Source organism: Corythoichthys intestinalis, chromosome 5 (assembly GCF_030265065.1).
Source record: "Corythoichthys intestinalis isolate RoL2023-P3 chromosome 5, ASM3026506v1, whole genome shotgun sequence".
NCBI classification, from domain to species: Eukaryota; Metazoa; Chordata; class Actinopteri; order Syngnathiformes; family Syngnathidae; genus Corythoichthys; species Corythoichthys intestinalis.
In genome coordinates, this window is record NC_080399.1 from 17,197,886 (window position 1) to 17,223,976 (window position 26,091).

The 26,091-nt window shown below is 38.0% G+C and overlaps 1 protein-coding gene and 1 long non-coding RNA gene across 4 annotated transcripts in view; one reads left to right on the forward strand and one right to left on the reverse strand.

Moving 5' to 3' along the window:
* The window catches only part of pparab (peroxisome proliferator-activated receptor alpha b), a 184,005-nt gene that overhangs the window by 18,928 nt on the left and 138,986 nt on the right, over nt 1-26,091 (forward strand). The window contains exon 2 of one of the 3 annotated variants that reach the window (XM_057836788.1): nt 20,047-20,267. The exons of 1 other annotated variant lie outside the window; for it this stretch is intronic. The gene's annotated coding sequence lies outside the window, so the exon portion shown is untranslated. Of the gene's footprint in view, nt 1-13,326; nt 20,268-26,091 lie in introns of those variants that run through there. One more of the 3 variants, XM_057836790.1, reaches the window with a different exon arrangement.
* Nucleotides 11,561-26,001, reverse strand: LOC130916243 (uncharacterized). Its single transcript, XR_009063241.1, has 3 exons — nt 25,351-26,001; nt 22,085-22,227; nt 11,561-20,282 (listed from the first exon to the last, which is right to left on the reverse strand). It is a non-coding gene; the product is annotated as an uncharacterized LOC130916243 (long non-coding RNA).

Here is a 26,091-nt window from a genome sequence, read left to right on the forward strand (position 1 = left end):
AGTTGTCAGGAAGAATTAATGAAAGTGACATTATGTCAATAAACATGTGCAAGTTTTTTTTTTGCCACAATGAAAGGAATTGTAAACCTTTGAAAGTGCAATTTAAGCTAGAAAGTAATTAGCGTTGCCTAATCCCCACCAATGCCAAACAATTTGAATCAGCACCACATGGTGCATTTTCTCAACTAAACTCCCCCAGAATTTATTTATATAATTTTTTAATTGACAGTAGTTTTTAAATCCGAATATTCGTTCATAGGACCATTTCACAAGATTGGTGCCATTTGCACTCCTTAGGAATTAAAATGTATAAATGTATAATAAAATGAACTTTAAAATATATTTTTATATTGACTAAGGAGTCTTAAAAATCGATCTGATTGCGTATTCGAAGTTTGGTTTAAACTATGTTGAGCTTTGATGCATGCACATGATTGATTTACTTTTCCATTAATTATGATTAAAATACTTTACCAATGTTTATATATTTTTTCAAAATCACATATTTATTACTCCGTATTCAGATAACACTATTCCATCAATATTGTAGCCTGCAAATGAAGATTTTGAGACACAGGGTCCCCATGACAACGGGACTCAAATCATTTTTACCTTACGAGAAATCAGAGTAACACCCCACTAATTTGACATTATTATTTCATGCTATTATTTCTTCACCTGATGGTCTTTAGCGTGTCAAACTTTAACCTGTTGAGTCCAGTTTGTCTCTGGCTGTTGGGTTTTAAGAAAGGAGACGTGGAAGAAGGAGGCAGCAGAGAAAGGAGAGGTTTAATTGGCCATTTGTATGTCAGCGGAGCACTCGGAGGTGTGATGTGTGTGTTAAGTGGGAGCTAGTTGGAGTCGGTCTGCCCTGCTTTGTCCAGCGCCTTTGGCTTTTGTTCCTGCCGTAATGAATGGCGGAGGCCTTGGCTCTGGCTGCAGTGTCTCATAGCAACTGGAGGGCGAGGGAGCACCGGCGAATGGAGGAAAGGCCAAGCGAGATCATGTGCTCCCTGCAGAAAGGGCAGGCAGACAACTACACTTTTGGACAGTTTGACTTCGACCAACCGTAAATCTGTACTTTATTACAAAAAGTAGTGTAAAAGTAGTGTAGTAAGGCTTGATCTGAAATATTTTGGATAGAAACTATTTCATGGCTGGAATATACAGTATCTTCTAATGGGAAAACTTTTATAGCTAGATCAAAAATTGTATATCGTAATATGTGGGTTACTGTAATTAATAAAAAATACGGGAAATTTTTCATTCCTTACATGAAATTACCATTTTATTTGTCATTTAACTTCAAATTATTTATAAATGGAAGCAACCTCATGAATCTGAGTATATAAAAACATGTTATTGGTGGCTTTTTTTCCTCCCCAAATTTGTTCTCCCCGACAACGTAGTTGCCACTCTGAATCTGTGTGTTCAGTGACCGCAGATTATTTTTCGGGCGCTGAATATACAGTGGGACTGTTGACGATGTGGAGCCCAGATGGCACACATGCAACACTATTCACCTGCCAATTCGTCTTCACGCCGTTTTTTTAATTTATCGTAATGAAGCGAAGGGGTCCGAGTGCCATGGCTGCCCCATGACCCAGACACTACCTGTCTGCTGCCATGGTTACAGGGACAGAGCAGGTTTAGTGGCCCGACTCCAGGGATTACTTTCCCTGCCTCTTAACAATCGGATCCGTGCCCTGGCGACTGTTAAAAAAAAAAAAAAAAAAAAAGGCACCCGAAAAAAGTTGAGCACATTGTACCCAGGTGGCCTTTTAAAAAGTGCTTTAAGTGCTGTGTAAGGGCTCAGACCTGTGCTGCATAATTGCTTTGGTTTCAGCGTCTGTCCCTTTGTTGAGCTGCTTCACTCCTAGCGATCAGTGCTCATTAATAAAAGCAGCATAGTGTACTAGCCAGTTTTTTCTTTTAAACACACTCTTTTTGAGTGCACAACAATTAGAACTGTATTGTTGTCCATAGTAACTGAACACATGACGTTAAGATCATTTGTACGTATGTAGGACATATTTGCAAATCCACAACTACTAAAGAAAAATTCAAAGCAAAATTTTAAATATTTACACCAAGTACCTCCTGACATCAGATACTTAGTTCTAATGATCATAGCTTCTTTCTTCAACGTCTTTCCCAGGGCCATTACTACCTTAAATACAAAATACTGTGAACTCCCCATAAACGCTCTTCAACTGGTGTATGTAACCTGTACTAAACTGTGAAGCTGCACGTTACTCGAACCACTTTTCTCTCTATAGAAAATTCATATTTTATTCTTGTTTTTGCACAAGTGGCGGTGCTAACTTTAGGACTGCATTGCACTATTTGTTGTTGCACATATAGTATTTCAGTCTAAGCAAGCTATAATTACTCAGTGGCCCTAGAGCAGAGGTAGCCAACGTCAGTACTCGAGGGCCCTTTCCAGCTTATGTCTACCTCCAAAACACGACTTAAATAATTAGGATCGTTATCAGGCTCCTGCAGAGCTTACTGATGAGCTGATAATTTCATTTGATTCAGGTGTTTTAAAGGAGGGAGACATGGAAAACAAGCTGGATAGGGGCCCTCGAGGACCGGAGTTGGCTACCCCTATTCTATTCTATTCTATTCTATTCTATTCTATTCTATTCTATTCTATTCTATTCTATTCTATTCTATTCTATTCTATTCTATTCTATTCTAATGCCCACCATTGAAATAGCATTGTTCTTCAAAGTGTTTAAAAACTTTTTTTTTTTTTTTAAACTTATTCCATGTTTAGCATGTACTTTTGATTGTCTGCACAACCAGCACTATATGGCAGCAAGGGTGTAGTTTTGCATAGGGACGGTAGTGACATAAAACTACCAACTTTTCAGGAGGCTCAGATTGTCCCCACCAACCTTTAAGCAACCTTATGTGCATGATATTATAAGTTCAGTTATACATGTGATTTAGATTGTCTTCCCATATGTTTTAATTAAATTTATTGACCTAACCATTAGTAAGTGAATTATTTTCATTGTGTTCAAACTTACATGTACCCTTTTCACTTGCCAAATGCGCCGGCCCATTTTTTCCCCCTCTAAAAACACGTTTGATTGGCTGATGACTTGACCCACTCCCGATACACACACACTCATGATCACTCACACAGCTACAATAGGAATACATGTCGACAACATGCCACCTCCCCCACCCGCTTCGAAGATGAGGGATATTAGAAGTTTTTGGTTTTTTTTCGGCCAGCAGCAGCCACTGTAAGTACGCCAGTGTTGTGGAGGTGGGAAACACACCACTAATTTTGCTACTGGGAGTCAGACCTGCATCAGAGTTAGCATAACATTAAACTGTGAACTTCCTAACCTGCAAAACTCGAGTAGGAAGCTGCTTAGAGAGAAATGTCCTTCTGTTTTTGTTTTCTACTGTTAACGTTAATTAAATTGTGAGAAATGTAGTGAACTCCGCTGGAAACTATAGACCCAGAAAAAAGTGAGCAAGAAGCTGCTTAGAGAGACAGCTGCTGCATTACCTCAAATGTTGCTCACACAACACAACATATTCATAATTAACTACGTACATAAAAAATAAATAAATAAATTTAAAAAAACTTAATTTATTTTGGGATGCCACGAGCTACCCACACTAGCGTTGCGATCGACGTAATGAGCACCCCTGATTTAGCATATCAATTAGGTTAATATTCGTGACAAATGTAGCCCTGACCCCCGTTCACCTAATTTGTTTGGTCTTATTAATGTCCCATTCCGAGCAAAATTTGTACATGCTGGTTATGCTGTTATATCGTCCCTACCAATGTTGAGACCAAACATACTCCCTTGTATGGCAGTGCTGACAATCTTAGGTATAAGATCCCAGTTAGGGAGTCTACATATGAGGTTTCTAAAATAAGTGGCAGAATTTGATAAAACCAACCCATACTGTAGTGTTGATTTCTAAAGCAGAATAAAGTAGAATCAAAATGTGAAAAAGAAAAATCTTTAATTTGGTAAATCGTAATCACAGAAAACAATACTCATTGCGTCTTCAATTATTTTCACCTTTACTTTGCATGTATAAACTGTACTGTAGCATACCTGTCAAGTTGTACGGTTTCGGCGTAATTTGTACAAGTGAGCACTGATTTTTAAAATGTGTACGCCGTACATTTAAAATCTGTACGTTTTTCATGTATTGTTTTTTTTTTCTCCGTTCGGATGTCGTTACCTTTTCGGCAACGAGTCAATGTGCGTTACGATGCGTTACTACGTTGGTTGAATGACGCAAGAAAAGTCAGACACTGAGAGAGAAGTGTTGTGACGTTGTAGCAAACGCAATGCTAGGCGAGGTGGCTCCAATATTTCCTGACTATAGCCAACAGCCTACAATCTACGCCTAGATATCAAATGCTTATAGAACTACATACGAAATGACTGACGGCGGCGTTAATAAACAGCCGCCATTTTGAAGCAGTAGACTTCTCAGAAAGTCTGTTGTAGTGAACGTTCCTAGCGAACTTAATGCAAAATACTCCTAAATCGGCAAAATCTTGACTTAAATCTATCTTTAAATGATGAAAGTTTTAAAACTTATGTCGAAAGTAGACGGAAGGGAACTAATGTAAAAACGGTAGCAATTTTAACAACTTTAACAGTTGATTCACAACCTTAAACGATTTCCAAACATAGCAAAGGTTACTATGTTTTTTGTTGTTGTTTATTTTTATTTTATGAAAAAAAAAACATGAAACGTAACACCAGTTACTTTGGCAAGTAACTAATTACTCTTACCTTCAGGTAACTGAGTTACTAACTCAATTACTTTTTGAGAGAAGTAATTTGTAACTAATTACTTTTTTAAAGTAAGATTAACAACACTGGTCATAAAGATAAGTCTGCAGAATTAAAAGTGCCAAAAGCGGAGATTTCATTCTGCCAATTTGTTGCCGAACACAATTTGCATGCAACTATTGCTGACCACTTCTCAGAATTAGCAAAAGAAATGTTCCCTGACTTAAAGATTGCATCGGTAAGTTAATTTTATCAACTGACCTTTTTAATTTATAATTGGACACACTAACGAACTACCTTCAAGTCAAACTGAATTGTGAGCAGAAGTGCCATGAAGTGCAGCCATCAAAACATAATAAAAATTGCCAAAAGTGCTCCATACAATTAAAACAAAAGTCACTGTTAAATTTTAGTAATCATGATATAGCTGAGGATATTGATTGTTCTTTGATTGCACCAGGTTATATGTTACAATATTACCAATAAATTCATATAATTTTAAAAATTAAGTTTTATTTTCGTTTCATATTGCATGCTATATACAACGTAAGATTAGTCACCAATTTGTAAGTGCATACGTTTCTGACATTGATACTAATGTAACAACAAAGGTGGCATTGTTACTGGACGAGACTGCATGTAATATAACACTTTTTTTCAATTGATGTTAAATTTTTATTTTAATTAGTATTCATTTTCTACACATATTCTTGTGTCTGGTGTGTGTGCTGTAGCCGACCCCATTTGATATAGAGTGCAAAGCGGGTGGACATTCACTAGCCAATCACTGGGCACCTTTGGACACATGAGCCTAACATGCGTGTAATGAAAATGTGGAAATCAAGACTAAAATCAATGACTTTGATATCAACAACTAAACCACTCAGCTCCAAACAGCCGAACAACAGCGATGTACTGAAAAACAAGAAATACGACTAACGTGGCCTCGGATTTAGGAAACGTTCGGGTTCAATGCGCCACATGGCTACTGCGTTTGTGGTGAGAGCCCAATCCCACCACAAACTTTCCTTCCCCCCTTTTGGGTGCTTGATGCCGTGGTCCAAGAATCTGCTCGTGACTTGCAGTCTTCCAGGTGTCCACCAGATGCTGCTTGCTACCTTGCAAAAGAGGTCCACACTGTTACCATGGCGTTGGGATTAAATGCAGGTTATTTGTACATCGAGAATTCAGGCGCCATTTGAGGCCATTAAGGAGTTTTGATGCATCTTGTCACAAAGAATTGAGATCTGCGTGATTAAATATGTATTTTAATTGCCCAGACTAGATTCAAGTATGCGTAGTTGTGATAAAAGCAGTTGGAAATAAACCATAATATGTCGGCGCTTACCAATGTTAGGATTTGTGGAAGTGGGCATCCCGCCACCACAGTGTTCAAATTATAGACGCTCACGAAAAAAGGAGGGAAAAAAACTCTAGACGTGCTCGAGGACATTTTAATCTGGATGAAATGAAAGAGTACGTCAGACGAAGGGCTGTAAATCCACATGAAAACTTCATTGCGTTGACCGCGTTTCTGCAGCTCACACGAAAATTTGGGAAACATTGGAAGGAAACAAGAGCAAAACTCACGCAGGATGATGTCGAAGGGGACAGAAGGTATGCTGGGAAATGTTGGCAGTGCTTCAGGTAGTCTGTGCTTTGCTGTCAAAAATAAGTCCGTTCTATTTACCAATACATCTATCGATAGAGTACTATTGGATAAGACAACAATTTGGTATGTTACCGTTTTTGTTGTTACATTTGCACTTAATTACGGACATATTTTGTAGTACTTAAGCATTTCACTAACTCATATAAACATTAAGGAAGATGAGATGCCATCCCCCATCCCCTAATATCACCTAACTGCATGCTACACTGTTATCTTTCCTCTTTTTCATGTCCTAAAATAAAAAAAAGAACCAGAATATCAGAAGCTAACATGAAGGCGAACACATTGAGATGCAATTTAATCATGTTCTGCAAAATCTTAGAGAGGCTCATAAATCCAGAAAGGTTTATTAACGGGTCAAAAACCGAGCCAATGTTTGCACATTCTCGCTCCGTCGATTTCCTAAAAGCATACATGTTAACTGCAGTGGTCATTCCAAATCCCTTGCAGGTGTGAGTATGAATAGTTGTCTCTGTCTATGCAGTTTTAAGATGTGCTCTGGCCAAATGTGATGTCATTGAACTTGTTTTAATATTTATCAAAGCAAGGCCAAACTCAGTGCGTGTGTGAGTGTATTTGGTGCTTGTGTGTCGCTAGTTTTATTTGGTAAGATCTCCAACCATTACACTAAAGCAGGTGTGTCCAAACCGTACCTGAGGGCTGCTGTGGGTGCAGTTTTTTTTTTCCAACCAATCCAGCACTGGACAGTCTGACCAATGAGGTTTCTGCTGAATCAAGTAGCAACTGAGTGAAATCCAAGATTACACTTGTAAAACACCATATTGGTGAAAGGTTGCACCCACTGAGGCTATTTGTAGAGTACTTAGTTTGGCCACTGCAGCACTAAACCAATCCATTTTAACTTGGAGTGTTGGAGTGAATGATCATGTTTCAGTGCCATCGACGGCACTAGACGTCAGGGGCGTTACCGAGGGGGCAGTACCCACCCACGGACACGCTCTGCCCGCCCAAAGAAAACTGGATGTAGCACTAACGGCAGTCTAAGCACCGCATTTGGTATCCCATTCATATAGTACTGATGTGTTCTAAGTTTTAACATTTGCGTTTTTACCTCCTCTTTCACCTTAAAAAAAAGAAAGAAATGAAATGTTGATTTAGTTCCTATAGGGCGCTATACACATTTACGCTTTTTTTTTTTTTTTTTTTTTTTTTTTTTTTTACATTTTATCGAAGTTTTCACCAGTGTTCACCTGGCTGTTGAGTTTGGTGAGTTTTGAAGCATTCTGAGGGGGTCAGAGTAGGGCTCAAAGCGTCGGCGGGACAAAGAATGACAGCTAGGGTGTATTTGGAATTTGTCTTTACACGGTATCAAAGATTGCACCTGTCTTGACCTGCCTGCCGATTTTGGTGCATTTTGAAGCATTCTAAGGGTGTCAAATTGAGCTCAAAGGGGCTGCGGAACAAAGAATAGCTATAATAATAATAATAAAACCGAGGAACCACAATAGGTTAACTATTAAAAAACATTGTCACCTGCATGTCCATACTGTTAAGTTATGAATGTGTTCTAGGTCAAATAAAATCAAATCACCTTTTATTTGTTTAGAACAGACATGTCCAAAGTCCGGCCCGGGGGCCAAATGCGGCCCGTGGACAAATTTCATCCGGCCCCCAGCCTGTGTCATAAAATCAATAACGTCTGGCCCACACACAGACTTAATAAATTGGTCAGCAGTACTGCTACCAGCATATGAAGTAGCTTACACACTCATTTACCCACTAAAAGGCAGCAGCACTCTAAGCAACATTACCCCATGTGACCCTTTACTCCCAATTTTCTAAAATGGCGACAATCAACAAAAAAACGAAAGTTGACTGCGACGGCCGACGCTTCAAGGATAGGTGGAAATTGGAGAACATTGTTGAAGAACATTGTAAAAAAAAAAAAAAAAGTTTGCGTTTTATACCATTTAAGCTAGCGGACCTTTGCTATGTAAGTTAGCCAAATGTTCTTTTGTTGTACATTGATAATCATTTTTTTAAAATTTAATAAAAAATTAAATTTTGCTGCTTTAAGAATTCGTTAAAGTGGCGTTGTAATGGTTTGTTTAACTCTTTTCACATGGGTGAGTCCAGCTGCTCCCTGTTAAGACCAACATTAGTTTTTGTTTGAGCTAATAGTTTTTAATGCATTCGTAATTTAGTGTATAGTTATATTCAGCGTGTTTTTGTGGGAATATGTGTTTGAAACATTTGTTAAGAGAATTATATACCCACATAAAAAGAGTTAGCATTTTATAGCATTTATCTTTTTCTACCGTTTGAGGCTCAGCTCAGGTATTTTATTTTTTTATGTTCCTTATCCAATTACTCGATTATTCGAACTAAAATAACCGATAGCTGCAGCCCTAATCAAGAGTTACACGTTTTAATCAAAGTAACCACTCTTCTCCTGATGTACCTTTAAATCCCACACACGCACAAAAAAATGGTCCGTAATACTCGTACCAAAATGATGAAATAAGCTCCTTAATTTCGTGTCAATTTTGCAATTCTGCGGGGGTGATAGTGAGCCTGATTTGAGGGGTTACTTTACACTAAAACTCTGGTTAAATCCCAGGATTTAAACGGGTAGCCTTTATGTCTGTAAGCAATTTCCCGGGTCGACTGATAACGGAGATGACATTGACATAACCGGGTCGCGTCCTAATATAATTTCCGGCACTTACCCGGGACGCAGCATGTGTGAAAGCAGCCGTTTAATTCCCGCGTCACAACATGAAGGCTGATGTCGTAAATATCATGGCGGGCGGATCGTCATTTCCTCTTTCTTCGCAGGAAGATGAAAAGCGCTAAACAAACATCGCAATTATCAAGATGGCAAACAGGAAAGATACCAAAATTCAACTGGGAACATAACGAAATTAAATTGCTACTGGATCTTAGAGCCAAGGAAGAGACCATCCATCGTCGATCTTTTGGAAATCTGTGGTTTATTTTGTTGCTGATCTCGACCAAAAATGATATAATATCCGGGTTATAAAATCCTATCCCCGCACGGAGAGCGCCGAGTCGCTAACACGGGACAAATCTAAAAGTGTCTAACCCGGGTAATGTCTGAAAGTCTCGGCACGGGTAAATCCCGCGTCACCTTACATGGGACTTTAGCAGGATATAAGTCTGAAAGGGGCTTAGGATATTCGTGATGGCAAATGTGTGTTTACAAGTGTGGTAACATCTTTTGGGCTGAGGGACCCACATTGGAAATTTTTCCAAGGACTTCCTTCACGTGTATTACTAAATGGCATAGAATGATTTATTATTTTTTTCTAATGTATGAAGCATTATACAGTGCATCACAAAAGTGAGTACACCCCTCGCATTTCTGCAGATATTTAAGTATATCTTTTCATGGGACAACACTGACAAAATGAAACTTTAAAGTAGTCTGTGTGCAGCTTAGATAATAGTTTATTTATTTTACCCTCAACTCATTCCCCTTAAAATAACTCAAAATAAAGCCACACAAGAAGCTACACAAGAAAGCCCGCAAACAGTTTGCGACGACATATCAACAAAGCACATGGATTACTGGAACCATGTCCTATGGTCTGATGAGAGGGGCGGGCTTTTTTTAGTTCCGTCTTCAGACAAGGCTTCCACCTGTGATGACAGCCATGCACACCAATTTGATGACGAGTACGGCGGGAGGTCTGAGCACTAACAGGCTGACCCCCCCCCACCACCTCTTCAATCTCTGCAGCAATGCTGACAGCACTCCTGTCACAAGTCACAAGAGCTTTTGGAGGGAAAATGACAAGCAGTACCGTATTTTTCGGACTACAATTCGCACCTGAGCATAAGTCGCACCAGCCATAAAATCCCCAACGAAGAGAAAAAAAAACATATAAGTCGCACCGGAGTATTAAGTTGCATTTTGGGGGGAAATTTATTTGATAAAATCCAACACATAGAACAGATATGTCATCTTGAAAGGTAATTTAATATAAAAATACAATCGAGAACAACATGCTGAATAAATGTACAGTGTACAGTGCATGAACAACGAAATGCGAATATACTGTCCTCACCAGGACGCTACGGCTCGGTCCTGGCTATACAGCGAGATAAACTCCCAAATGACGATGCTGGACGTCCGTATAATTTGCTGAATCAATTTTGTCCTCGATACCAAACAGGTTCGCATCAATAAATAAATAAAAGATAATTAGGTGCTATTACAGGATTGACATAAACGGTTAGCATGCGTTCGCTAGCATTAGCACATTGTTCAAACAAGCACACAACTGGCTCTATATCTGCAGAAATATGAGGGGTGTACTCACTTTTGTGATACACTGTATATTGGAATTGTTAATTAATGAAAACGAAACCACATTCAAAACATTTCAGGTGAAATATTTGATTAATTGGAATGCAAGCCCCTAAATGTAGGTATACAGTTTTTAAAATGATATAACACAGGCAGAGCCAGTTTGAGAGAGTGAGTGTTAAAAAAAAAATATATATAGCCTCTACGGAAACTAGTACATATTATATATACATACACATACACAAATACAATAAAAAAAATAAAAGCACGTAATTTTAATCAGTCCCCCAGACCCTATAATCCTTTTTCGTTTTGTTTTTGTGCTAGTACTTTGAGTAAAATGCAAGGCGTTTGGCAGTAGTTGCTATCTGTCAGGCAGTGAATATTTGACTTTTCTCCACCTGCAAAGCATAGTTACCAACCAGCTTATGTATGCTGGGAGCAAGCTTTGTAGCTCCGCCTCCTTTTCCTCTGCCTCCTCCCGACGAGCCTGGCAGCGGGGTGACTCGGTCTGCCCCTCCCCCCACCAGACACAGTGATGGCACTCAACGCCCCCTCGCCCTAGCTCCCTCCCTCCCTGGCGGCCGCGGGTAGACCCAGGCATGGGATCTCCATCTGTGCACAAAGGAGCCTCCTCTATCTGCATACGCTGCACATAAAAGGGCCTTTTGTCATGAGCCCTGCACACATGACCGCCAGCCTTTCACCCCGCTGCAAAAAATCACTCTCTCTCTCGCTCCGGCAAGCCCACCCCACCCCCAATGCCAGATCCAAGCCCCCCCCTTCACGACCGACTCGTACAACACCAGTGTGTCGAGTGATAGACGCAGTCAGACAGCCAACTTTGATTCTTTTTTCCATTTTACAAAAAAAGTTTTACAGCTATTCCCAATTTTTTACTTCACGTGTGCAGCCTCACTTCACCCCCCCATTCCTCATCCTTGTGTCCCTGGGTACACCCGCTCGCCTCACTAAAATATGAATGTGCTCTCTTCTCTAGTCCCAATACATAGTGGCTGACATTTAAGGGGCATTAGCGCTTGGTTGTGTGCCAGTTTATCAAACAAATACCCCCCCAATACGCTCAACAGTGCATCCTGCCTCCCTCACCAGCCCCATTATAGAGCGATTTGATAGCACTGAAGAGAGCTGCTGCTGTTCTGTTCGCTCACTCCAAATCAGGGTAATTGCCAAGAAAGTGTGTAAATGAAATTTCCTTGCATCCATTTTATAAATGAAAAATAATGCATAATCTATAAATAGCATATGTATAGAAATACAATTAAAGTTTTTAGTTATAGTACTAACAAATTAAATATTTCATAGTATTTTACGTCAAATATATGTTAGTCATTTTTATTTTCCTTATTGAACCAAACAAGAAAGACAACAGAAATGATAAACTCGAGAAATGAGTGGGAAATTGCAGAAGGGCAGAATTCAAATTTAAAAAAAAAAATGAATTTTTGTATTAGGCAATGTAAATGATGCACTACTGGTTTAGCTAGCAGTTAAAGACAAATCATACTTGAGGTTGATATGATTACGTCGATGGATCCCAAGAGGAGTCTACCTTGCTCAAGGGCCCCCTAGTCAGGATGCAGACTCTCATCCCTCCCAACTACTGCTATACTCAGAAACTGTGACCCTCGTGCTCCAAATATCTACCTTGCTCAAGGGCCCCCTAGTCAGGATGCAGACTCTCATCCCTCCCAACTACTGCTATACTCAGAAACTGTGACCCTCGTGCTCCAAATCACAAGTCCGTACAGTAGTTAAGTATTAATAGTAGAGCTGGGAGGTCATGGGAAAACCTATAATCAGGATATTTTGTTGGAATTGCGATATTTTAACATGATTATTGAGTGATTTCATACTTTTTAACTCAGATTTATTGGACAAAAATTCTAATCTTACCTATAAGTAGAAGAAAACCTAAAATGACTGATTACTAAAACATTAGAATATTAGCAACATTAAAATATTAGCAATACCAAACAATAAAATTCCTGCTTTGTAAGCCTTGGCCTCTTAGGGGCAGTGTGATGCATTTTGGTGCTGCATACTAAAATTGGATAGAAAAATATAGAAAATAGTAGAGGGAAAAAATCACAATGGAATATATATGGCAGAAAACACTCATGTGACTTAAAGTTCCGCTCTGAGACCCCCAATTTGGCCAAATTTCAAACTTGACCTATATGCATGTGTGATAAATCATTGGAAAGCCTAAATTCTCAATTTTGGGGGGAATAAAACTTTTGAACAGGAGGGCATTTAAAAATATAAGTAAGAAATTAAACCCCTAAAAAAAATAACCCCTAAACCCTAACTCGAGGTGAGAGCATGAGCGAGCATAATCAGAGACACCATGATTTTAACGAGATATTATCGCGTAGATCGATCGGGTCCGGATCACGTCATTTTCAAAGTATCGGAATCGGCAAAAAAATATCGGCCATGCCTTTTTTATATATATATATACATATATATATATATTCTTTTTTAATTAAATCGTTTTCCAATTGTATTTAACGTTACAAACATAATGTTGCACTCATCCAGAGTCTTTAGTTTAGGCTTAAGGTAGGGTTATCAAATTTATCCCGATAACGGCGGTAATTACATTTTTTAAAAAATGTATCACGTTAAAATATTTAACGCAATTAATGCATGCGCAGCGCGACCCACCCACGCATTGTCGCGCTCAATCTGTAATGGCGCCGTCTTACCTATATAGAGAGATAAAAGGCAGCGTAAAATGAGTAAAGTGAATTTTGGCAGCCTTTGGAGCCTTTTTTTAATTGGCTAAAGCCTTACAATCCCTCTCCCTATGATTAGAAATATCATGGGAAGCAAAGTGGGGAAGCAAGGTAGCAATTGATCTTATTCTTAACACCTTATGTTATGTCCCAACGCAGAGAAGATATATCAATTGGTAGCACTACGCACAGTCATGGTTCCACTTCCCATCATGCATTTGAGCATGGCTACAGTATCATTTACTGAAATCTCAACAAATACACTAGATGGCAATATTTAGTCACAATATACAAAGTCACAAGTCTTTCTATCCCTTGATCCCTCTCACAGAAAGAATGTTATAATAATGTAAATGCCATCTTGAGGATTTATTGTCATAATAAACAAATACAGTACTTATGTACTGTATGTTGAAAGTATATATTCGTCCGAGTTTTATTCATTTTTTTTCTTAATGCACTGCCAAAATGTACTGTATATGATCGGGGAAAATTATTGGGAATGATTGGAATTGAATCGGGAGCAAAAAAAAAATCGGATCGGGATCGGCAGATACTCAAACTAAAACGATGGGGATCGGATAGGGAGCAAAAAAAACATGATCGGAACAACCCTAGTACTTACCTTTTTTCGATCCAAAAACTCTGTGCAGCATGTATCACCCAGTGTCAAGACACAGCTGTGAATGGCCACAGCCGGACTTTTTGGGGATTTTATGGGTGAAACACGGTAATATGACAAGGGTCGCGATTCAGAAATCGTAGACATCGAGTGGTTAAGATTTACCCTTTTTAAATGTTTTTTTTTTTCCAATATTTGTTTGGATCGATTATATATCATCTAAAATAACAAGGGGAAATGCGACAGTAACAAAAAAAAAAAATTGAACTAAGCGATCGTTTTGAGGTAAATATCCGTCACCTATTTACAAACACTATTTATTTCATTGTGATGTAATTTTTTTTTAAAGTTTACGATATGCGAGTGAATAATTTTTTAAAGTCGTTTTTTTTTTAAAGTAGATATTAAACATCAATTAATTATTCTAAGCTAAAAATGATAGACATTTCGAATAATATAATACTTTTTATAGCTGAATTGAAACAAAAGCGGTTGCGTGGTGTCTGTAAACGGGGGTCTCGAGGGTAAAATGGACAAATTAAGAATAGTTTGGGGGCTTAATGCGCCATGAAACTGCTATGGCAGCATATAGACCTATTGTTCTATCAAACACAACAGTTCTTTTGGCTTAAAGTACAGCAGTTTATTTTAAATAGGGGTGCAAGAGCAGAAACTGCATTTTCAGCCGTGTCTGTTTCTCGCCATATATATATGTATATTACAGATTGACAGATTGCATTAGGTTACCTGTCTGTATGTATTATTGCAGTGTTTTGCATTCAATGTTAGCAGGGAAGCTGGAAATGTTTGTAAATTTATTGGCATGTTTTGTGTTTTAACCCTTTAAGGTCTGGGCCTATTTTGTCTGATTTTGCATGCCTTTGAAGTTGCCTTTATATTTCAAAGAAACAGTTGTTTACGATGGCCTGGTTTGGTGCCTTTTTTTGTGACACCTTGAACTTCATGTCCAAACTGTTGTTTCCTTCACTGACCAATTATAAATAATCATTTTGGGCCCAAAAAGACCAAAAATTCCAAAATCGTTTTGTCAAAATTTTTAATCTTGATGTCCAATTGACAACCAAACATGCGTAACGAACCGTTTTGAAACTTTGTAATATTTATTCAACATGTTAGGATGAAAATTCAACCCAAAAAATTTAGAATAAATAATCTTATATTTGACAATTCAACATAAACAACAGGTATAGCCATAGGCGTTTTTTTGCCTTTATACATGCTCTAGTCAAAACAGGTTATATACAGCAGACCGAACAGTGAAAAAATATATACCATCTAACACAAAAAGTTTCTTGAACACACATTTATATACACAAACTGAGAAGACTGATTGTGGGGAAAAAAAAAATATATATATATGTATATATAACATTGGGGGAAAAAAGTATTTTCAAAAATATTTACAATAAACAAGTTAAATTTTTTTCAGGCATGCCACTCCGAAAAGCAGTTTCGTCCTGGAATTCGACACAGGGCGACATCGCACAGCCCACACTTCCATGGGGTGTCGGTCCTTTTTCCACCCTTCCGCCCTTCCATTTTCATTTCATTTTACTTTCATTGTCACTATAAATGTACATGAAAAAAAGTCAGTATTTATGAAAATAATAAAGTATAAAATAAAAATATATACAGCAATAAATAATAATGGAAATCTATATGTATGACAATAGAAAGAATACCATAGCTGAATATGTGCTACATCCCTAATCTTCATATAGAAAGAAGATCACCACAATTATAAATTCCTGCCTTGGATACACACAGTGCACGTACGACTTTGATCTGATATGCAAATTTTATTATTATATACACAAACACACACTTATATTGCATCAAAATTAACTTTGTCTTGCAATATCAAAAGAAACTTTCTCAGCACAAAAAAAAAAAAAAAAAAGTGAGTTTGCTTACCTCTGCTCGTCGATGGCGTCACCCACGTGTTCAAATCCGTCACTATCTTCAGTCGAGGACTCTTCCGAAGAAGACGATGATGACGAATTTGGACCATCCTCTTGCTCAAGTTGATCAAAAAGCACAATTGCTTGCGCTAAATTTAGTTTTCCGTTCATCTCAAAGTCACACAAAGTCGCTGCTCGATCCAAACGGCCGTCGCTCGCCGCCACACTGCTTCAGAACACTCGTCCCTCTCGTTCGGTGGAACCTCGCACGGCAGTTATATTTATTTAAAAAAAAACGCATTTTGTGCTTCCACTGTGACTTCGAAGGGGTTCGTTTGATTTGTGTTTTTTTCATGGAGTTTCCGTTTTGAAAAAGGACAAGAAATGATGGAAATATAGACATAAACAAATGTTTTTTTGAGAGGACAATAAAACTATAAAACTTAAATGACAATATCTCACGTTTTAGGTGGTCGATTGACTTCAAATAATAACGAGAGTAAACCGCAACTTCCGCACTTTAAAACGAGACAAACCAACGGCATGTGGGTGACGTAATTAAAACGTGAGGGCGCTTCAAATACGACGTGTGCTGAGGACGCGCCGGCGCGTCCTTCGACTCTCAAGGGTTAATATACAATGTGTGTAAAAAGCTTTCAATGCTAGGCGGCTCCAGTATTTCCTGACTGTAGCCGACAGCCTACAATCTACGCCTACATATCTCATGCATCTAGAACTACATGCAAAATGACAGACTCGGTAGCGTTGGTAAACAGCTGCCATTTTAGAGCAGTAAACGTCTCAGAAAGGCTGTGTTGTAGTGAACCTTCCTAGCGAACCTGAGTAACTTTTTAACCAAAATACTCCTAAATCGGCAAAATCTTGACTTGAGTCTATCTTTAAAGGATGAAACAGTTTTAAAATGTTCACATGTCGAAAGTAGACGGAAGGGAACTAATGCAAAAACGGGAGTAATTTTATCAACTTTAACGGTTGATTCACAACATTAAATGACCTCCAAACATAGCAAAGGTTACTGTTTTTTTTTTTTTTTTTTTTTTAAATGAAAAACGAAAAACATTAAATGTAACACCAGTTACTTTGCCAAGTAACTTTTTTACTACTGTGTATTTCAATAGTCAGTCACCACACTAGCCAAAGAGCTAAGAGGCATTTTAACAGTCGAAAATGTTTACATTTTAAGTGTGTTTTTTTATTTTCCTAAAAGCAAAATAAAGGCAGTTTAAAAAAAAAAACATTCAAAACGCTAACCGAAACTGAACCGAAACCGTGATCCCAAAACCGAGGTTCAAACCGAACCGTGGGCTAACTGAACCGTTGCACCCCTCGTTAACATACTGGCCACGTTCGCATTTCTTTGTTCATGCATCATGTAACATTATCATACTGTACATTTATTCAGCATGTTTTCTCTATTGTATTTTTATTTTAAATTGCCTTTCAAGATGACATATCTGTTCTATATGTTGGATTTTATCATGTACATTTCCCCCAAAAATGCGACTTATACTCAGGTGCGACTTATAGTCCGAAAAATACGGTAACTCACATTATTTTCTTGTGCCCTCAGGATGCTTTACTATGTACAATTTTGCATACACGCAGCATTTGGTTCTGCATATTAATCAGTTGTTATGAATCATAATGTTGATCACAAGATGCCAAATTTAAAATCATTATTAAATTTTGTAATTATCTGCCGATAATTAAAAAGGTACGCCAGCTAGGTTTTACATGAGTTGATCTATACAAAATAAATATTATTATTGTATTGTTCCACCACGTAAAAGTACAATAATACACTTTGGCAGCACTTTTTTAGTGTAGCAGGTGTGAAGATGATAATGAATCCACATGGTGCCTAGTGGAGTGCCAAAATCAGACTTTATAACTTCGCAAAATGGGCCAGTGCCATTTTGGCATACGAAAATGACCCACATTAATAAGAAGGTGTGTTCTAGAGACGAGAAAGGTTGTGTACCCGGCTGGCGCCGTTGAGTGAAAGGGCGCTTGCCTTAAAAGTGCAGAGTCAGCGTCAGCCTTATGTCTCCTCGTCCACAGCCAGCACAGTGTGAACTCCCAAGGCCACGTTCTCTACCACATTCTCTATTTTCATGAAGATGGCGAAGATAAGCGGACAGAATGTTTGAAAGTAGGCACAATTAGTGCACGGAATCCTGTGAAAATAATTTAAAGTTGGAGTTTAGAACCATCTATCATCCCTTTACAATAAAAGTATTTTTATTCAATCATCTTTAAAAAAAAACAAAAAAAAAAAACACACACACACAACTGTCTTACCCTTTTTCAAAAGCAAAATTAAAAATGTCCATAAGACTCAGTCTAACCCGAAAACAAAAAAACTCCCAAAAAACCCTTTCTTGCAGTGTTAACATAAAAACAAATTTTCTACATCGTCACTCCTCTATAATGTTATAGATTTGCGTTAACTTCAAAATTGGAATTATGACAATGATGTTGAATAACTGTAAATTGTTTAATAATAGCAAAGAAAGCAACAATTAAAATTGCTGAGTTATATTTTGGTTGAATGAATGCACCATGAGGGAAGTTTTACTGTTTATGAAATATAGCTGTTAACACAAAAGACTGTAGCTATTAAATATTTTTTAAAATTCATGATTCTACCAAAACTTTTTGAAACAGTTATTTCTTGGGTCCTGATAAGTGTGAAGGGCTCAGAATATGATACACACTTCTGTTTCAGGTTCGGCTACATGTCAGTTACAGGTTATTCATGTTACTGCACTAAATAAGGGTTTTTCTAGTAGATACATTTTTTTTTTTTTTTTTTTTAAATATGATTCAATGGTTACCGGTTTTTTACTGAAACATATTAGAAAATCAGCAAAAATATTGTTTTCCAAAGTGAGAGATGTTATCTAAATTTGATTGAACACAAAAAAGATATGTCTGCTTAAACTGAGAATCCAAGAAATCAAATCTGAAATTGTACACAATTATTAAATGGCTCTAAAAAGTTAACAAAATACTTGTCACTTGTTTGATAATTTGAAGACATCAATTGTTGCACCTCTGAAGACAGCCTAAAGTTGTTTAAAAGTTGAACATGGATTGTGTATTCCATTATTTGTAAATAAAATATTCGGATGTTAAAAAAGTAAAAATGCTTGTGCTCACGTAAGTGGTGCAAGAATACTGTCCTAAGTTCGTGCTGCAACACAACTCAAACGTTCACTTCTGCAATATGCCAGTAAAAATAAGAGAAATACTCAAATGAACAAAATGACTACTCGGGACAAACCTGTAATTATGCAGCTTTTACTTAAAAAGCCTAACCAACATATTTTGGGATATTAAAATGGATGCACTTGAACCACAATTTGTACCTGATATTTAATTTTCCTACCAGGCATCACCTAAGAGCCTTGAGATGGGTCAATTATCTCTGCATTGTTGATGATTTCAAACTATTCATCCTCAATTCAATGCCTTTTGATATCTCAAGAGCTCTAATATGATTAAGCCAAATGAAATGGTAGCTATTATAATTAGATTCTTACCTAGATGTTGTACTCATTGCAGCCTCTTTTCACCAGCATCCAGACCCCCCTAACCCTCACACATTTTTTAAAAAATATTGTGTCATTTCTGAGTGAAAACAACATAATTCGTGAAAGAATTCGGGCATGTACATGCAAAACTCAGAAGGTGCTTTGCAATGATTCAAATTAGGACGTCAACTATACACACAAGATTTGTGGCACAACCGAAAAGAAAATCGAAATGATCCAGAAGTTAAATTGACTCTATATTGTATAGCTTCATCACGGTGTGCAGTTATTTTGCTGTTAACATAAGAAACATTGATAGACATGTGGTCAATATGTGGAATCAGATTTTTTTTCCAAAATGCAGTTTTCACATAAAATCATATTACGGCACACTGATGGTTGCTTAATATTTATTTTTACGTTGCAGCTTTAGTCCTGATGGAGGACAATACATTGGGCTGCTGTCTGGTTGGCAGCAGTAGTTGGAGCCAGGGCGCGTCCCTCTTCGGAGAGGTGGACCCGCACTCTGAGGTCCGAACACCCATCAGGTCCGCATACTGGCTGCCTGCTCTTGCTCAGCAGAACCCTTCAGTTGCTTCTCCTCGTATTTGCTTCCTCACTTTTCTGCAGCCTGCCAGACAACGTGAGGTGAGCTGAGCTTTTCTGTTTGGAAAAAAAAACACAGCTTTATTGTGGTTTGATATTTGCAAAATGCGTCAATGAAGGCAGAGAACAGCGAAAAGATGTATTGCTCTTGGCTCTGTACTGACATAATATAATTACAGCATGTGAAAATAATGATTAAATCTCATCAAAATAGGTGTTTATAATACAAACTTAAATCACGTTGTTTTTTTTTTTATCTTTAGGGATTTAGATATCTGTTTAGAGCTGAAATAATAAATCGTTAAAATGTGAAGAAGGAAAGACAAAACACCCACAAGTCTTCAAAACAAGTTTTGGCCAACTATCTGAGAAAACACACACGGTGACCACATGACTGCACAAATATTCTGGAAAATAAAATTATAGATCACTCGTATATTTTCAATATTTCTATTTTTGAAGTAATTTTATGAATTGCGTTTTTAATTGTCGATCCAAAAATCAAAGCTTCATTACAAAGAGTAACTCCCCAACACACTAATTTGTGTATACATATGAAACTGTAATATTACAACAAATAGACTCGGTAAATTAACTGTGATAATGAAATTTTTTTTGAAATAATATGAAATTACCCTTTTTGCCTTCTAAACAAGTCACAAAATATTTTTGTAAAGTTTTGCCTGTGTCAAGTAACTAGTGTTTTCTATTTGTTAATAAATTCAATTGGGAAAACAAAAAAAGAGTAAATAAAACAGTACTAATCACAAAGGAACACTGTGGCCTTGACTGACTTTTGGCCAAACAATCCGGGAAGAATTTCATTATTAAGGCTCTCCTCATTGAATTGTCTGAGTTACTAGTTTTGTCATATTTAGCCTGCACGGAGGCAGTCATTTGCTTGCGGTGGCTCCAGAAACCACATACAGCCTGTTAATGCAATTCAAAACTAAAATTAAAGAGGCAAAAGTTGATTATTACTAGCCACTATTACACTTGTCTCATGCAGTGCAAACGGGTCGACTCTGCGCCTGTCTCACGTCGGCCATTTTGTGCTTCTCAAAGCACAGGCGCCCATTTTAAGACGTGTAGGACATGTGCTCACAGAACACTCAGTCCTAGCCTGTTGTTTTCATATAGTTGCTCCTCCGACTTTAAGACAATGCAGGGAGAATTGCAGGATTCCAGTAATTTGCCTGAACGAACATTGTTGTCATATTTGGACTGAAAGAAAGCTGTCATTTGGCTGTGAAACACAGATGCACAATGGGTTAATTGCAAAAGAAGGACAACTTGAACTTGGACCCTATTTTACTTCCACATGGTACAAAATTTCGACACTCCATTTTTTCCCCTCCTCTCCTTTTGTGCTGAGAACATAGACGTGGAGCATGTGCTTGCAGAACCTTCAGGCATTTACATATTTGTTTTTGCTTTTAACTCTAGGCCAAACAATGCAAGAAGAAATTTGTCTTTATATTTCTAGCCATGTTTTAATTTTGTGTGTTTGAAATTCATGGTAGTACTAATTTGGTTGTAGTTAATTAAATTAAAGTGCATAAAGGGTTAATTGGAACAAGCCTTTCCTTGAACTTGGCCACTATTGCTGTGTATGTCTCTCGTCGACCATTTGGTGCTGATTGGAGCACTTAAGAGGTGAAGAACATATGCATGGACTTTTCAGACGGTAAGATTAAAAAAAAAAAAAACATGATATTTTTGCTTTATTGACTTTTGAGCATATCAAGGAAAAGTTTGATCATTTAGTTTTTTATGTTTTCAATATTGTGTATTTGATTGCAGTTGTGGTGAATAAATCTGAAGCCCGTAAGGGGTTAATTAGAAAAAGTATTACGTACTTTGATCACGTGGTACAGTTTGGTGATGCTGCTCACGCCCCAGTTGAGCCATTTTGTGCTCATCGTGCCACGTACACACTTTATGAAGTGGAGAACATGTGCTTGACATCCTTATTTAGAAAGATCAGGATTTTACTTATTTGCTTTTTAAGGAAAAAAAAAAAAAAAAAACATCAGTGAAACAATACATGAATAATTTCATCATTCAAACTTTGCTTCCCTAACATCGTGTATTTCAACTGCACGGAGGCTGTAATATGGTTTTGAATAGTGAAACAGACGTGAAGTTTTTAGAATAATTATTAGTAATTAGAAATACACAAAATTTGAACTTGGCATGTCGATCTTTGAGGATTTTACCATTTCACCAGAAAAAGAACGTGCATGCAGGAAGTTCATTTTACATAAATAGAGGATTTTTTTTTTTTTTTTGCATTTTCTTTCTCTTATACCTTTAGTCAAAAAAATTCCAGCAGGAGTTCAATTATTTTACCTGAGTTCTTATCATGTATTTTAACTGCATGGGAGCTGTAATTCTGTTATAGTTTAATATCCTGAAGTGCATCAAGGGTTAATAAGTCAGAACTTGAGCTGCACTTTTTTTTTTCTTTTTCTTTCTCTCTTATAATACCTTCAGTCAAAAACAATCCAGCAGGAATTTAATTATTTTACCAGATTTCTTATCATGTATTTTAACTGCACGGAAGCTGTAATTCTGTTGTAGTGTAAAATATTGAAGTGCATCAAGGGTTAATCAGTCAGAACTTGAGCTGCACTCTTTGGGCCCAATTTTCATAGATCGTGCTCGTCACACACGGACATGAGTGGTTGGGGCGGATGGCAACCTCCAAGTGCACATTTCACTGTTCTGCCTGTTCAAATTTATGTAATCTGCTCATTAGCTCTACTTGTCCATACATGTGCGTGTCAACCTTCCACTGAGCAAACCAGTTTATCCCTTCTTAAAGTTGAGTGATGCAGTGAAAACATGCCAGTGTCTTTAAAGGAAATTGAAAGAAGTCTCCTTATTGGTGTACAAGATCCCCTGATAGGTAGTGCTGACTTCAATCATGTTGTATAATTTTAAACGCATTTGAACTTCTCAATTTGGATTGCTGATTGCGGGCGTCGTTCAAGCAAAAAGCCCAAAGCGGTCATTCTGTCTGTTGCCTGAGGTGACTGCTGGGGTCAGAGGTCAGGCCCTGTTAATAAGACGCAACATGCTCCCCTGGGACCTCCGACCCCCAGCCGGGATCACTCCCTAATCGGCATTAGTTAATGTGTTTGTAATCTTTACCTTCTAAAAGCAAACAGCGGCGGCGCAGTCAATGGGCCCGCTTGGCCTCTCTGTGTAACACTTTTGACCCAGGGGTCATGACCCCTCACCCTGACTTGGCGGGGAGTGCCCTCAAAGGTCTGGGGTGTAATAGAGAGCTTGTGTTTGGACACGTGCGCCGCTTAAGGCCAGACCACCTCCTCCACCGCCACGAGGAGGATGTCAAGTTGTGGTTAGTTGTTATAATATGATTCACACACTTGAACACTATTAAAAAAAAGGGATGATTAACTGGTCTCACCCACTTTAAAACAAGTAAGTGCAAGTAATGTATTGCCGAATAGTAACCGTCAAAAATAACCTGTCATTTTAAAGCCTATATTATTAAGTCAATGATCAGGGAAACGAAATAATTTTCAAACTTACACAAAGTAAAGGCATTAATTACATTAAGTCTTGCTGAAAAATATTAACACTGCAAAAAAGAAAAAAAAATTAAGCCACATTCAAAACCAAAAGAATTAATCAAATTTATCGTTATTACTTATACATTTCCTCAAACTGCAGCGCAAATTTGTTAGGAAACCTTTTTTCAACATTAGAATCACATTAAATTATCGAAAATTGAATTACATTTTATGACGTAGTGGCAACCCACCAGTTGAGATTCACTAATTCACTGCACACAAATCAGTTCCATCATACTGTTAATGACAACATAATTACATCAAACTTAACCACTTTTGTGTCTCTGCTTGAATTTGTTTTATTTTACAAGGCATAGCTGCCCACTGAGAGTCATCACATTTAAAACTAGGATTGCTTTTCATAAAGCACAAACTGCAAACCCAGAGGAAAAGCCTCCAAAACATGTTTATGTAAGCCATGGAACCATATTCGGCACCCTAAAACTTAGTGCACCCATGTGACTTCTCGCAGCCAATCAAAAAGGAAACGTGCTCGTGCAGTAAAATGTGTGGAAATCACGAGTATCCACGTCACATAGAAGAATATGAATATAAATAATAGCTCTTATGAATATAACTCATCAGCTCTTGGGAAAAAAAAGAGCCATCAATGCAAAATCTATCAGTCTATCTCAAAAACAACAATAATAGTTTTCATTTTCTATGAATGTTAATGATGACAATGATGCCCAAAGTCAAACCTTGATTTTCTTTTTCTTTTTTCTCATGTTGCAGTACTTTTTACCACCCCAGTGCTTTGTGTCCAACAGCTCCATGCCAAAATTGTATAAATATTGCATACTTCAATGTTTTAAAGTTCTACTGAAAGCAGTCACTGATGTATCATTTGTACAAACACAATCATATTGACTGAAAAATAATTAGTCCAAAAATGCATACAAGTACGGTCTTGCAGTACAAATTTGCACAACAAATATAAAAAACAAACAATGTGTTAGCTCAACAATTACACAACCCAGTAAAAACTGATCCTGTTTCTGCACCCCAGCTAAATGTTCGCAAAATAATAGTGATTTGACAAACGTAGCCGATGACACGACGCCATCTTCTTTTGCTTCACATTTGGGCCTATTGTTTTCTACCCGGACTTGATTGTGTTTCTGTGATACCAGAACTAACAGCTAATGCTAAATACTTGATGTCAAACTACCGCGTTTTCAGTCAGGCATGTTGCAAAACTAAAAGTGTTCACAGGAAACTTGCTAAAAGCTGACAGTGTGGCCTGCAAGCAACCTTGTACCCTTGTTTCAACTTCACCATTCTCCTAACCCATACACACACGAGCTACTTATCTGCATGAATTCACACGCAGATGAATGAACAATAATTAAAAAACACACTTATTGCAGCATGCTTACTGTATTCATTCCTAGAGCAAGTCGTCACGGTCTTTGTTTCAGTTTCAAAAGCCGCAGTGAACAGAGACCGAACCTCGCTAAACACCGCCACAAAATAACAACAGGAAATTTTTGAAAAAGTAAGAATAAGCTTGAATCCCCCACCTTGTCTCTCTGCTGAGATGCGTCGTCCCCCCTTACTGACCGAGACATTCACACTACAAGCTCTACTGTTTTTTTTGTTTTTGTTTTTTTTTGTTTTTTTTTACCCTAGCCGAAAAGAAGCAGGCGGTTGTCGCACAATAGCGTTACAGTAATGTGCCACAAGAGTGGAAAAAGCCAAACGCTGGTGGCTGAGGTGGCAGGGAGCTCGAGGGAAGAGGAGCAAGAGAGAAAGGGGGGGCTGAAGGACAACAGGGGGGAGCTAGTGTGTAATAACAGCAAGGATAATCATAGAAAATATATTCAAGTTGCCTTTACACCAGCTCTTATTTTGGAGGAACCAACTCGGTGTCTGTTTCGTACAAAGCGGGGCAGCTGTTTTTCCTCCTCTTCCCACTTCCCGCCCATGAAATGGAAAAAAAAAGTGCTTATCAGCCTTTTTTGACTTGGTGCCAGCAGCAGAGAGGCTGCAAGCCATCAGCTCGCTTGGCGGTGACACAACAAGGCCGGGCTGGGGGACAAGGGCCGTGTGTCCCGGTCACATGTTCCTGAAATAAACACACTGGAAGCTGATGTTTTTCTTGGTTGTATACGATTTCTCCTACATACATGTGTTGCAGATTTGCGTCGGTACTAGGTTAATTTTTCATCAGTTTTTTGGATTCATTTTGTGCCCCCACCTCTTTTTTTACGCAGGGAGATGCTGTACCGAAGCCACTATGGCGGCCAAAGTTGGCACTGCGT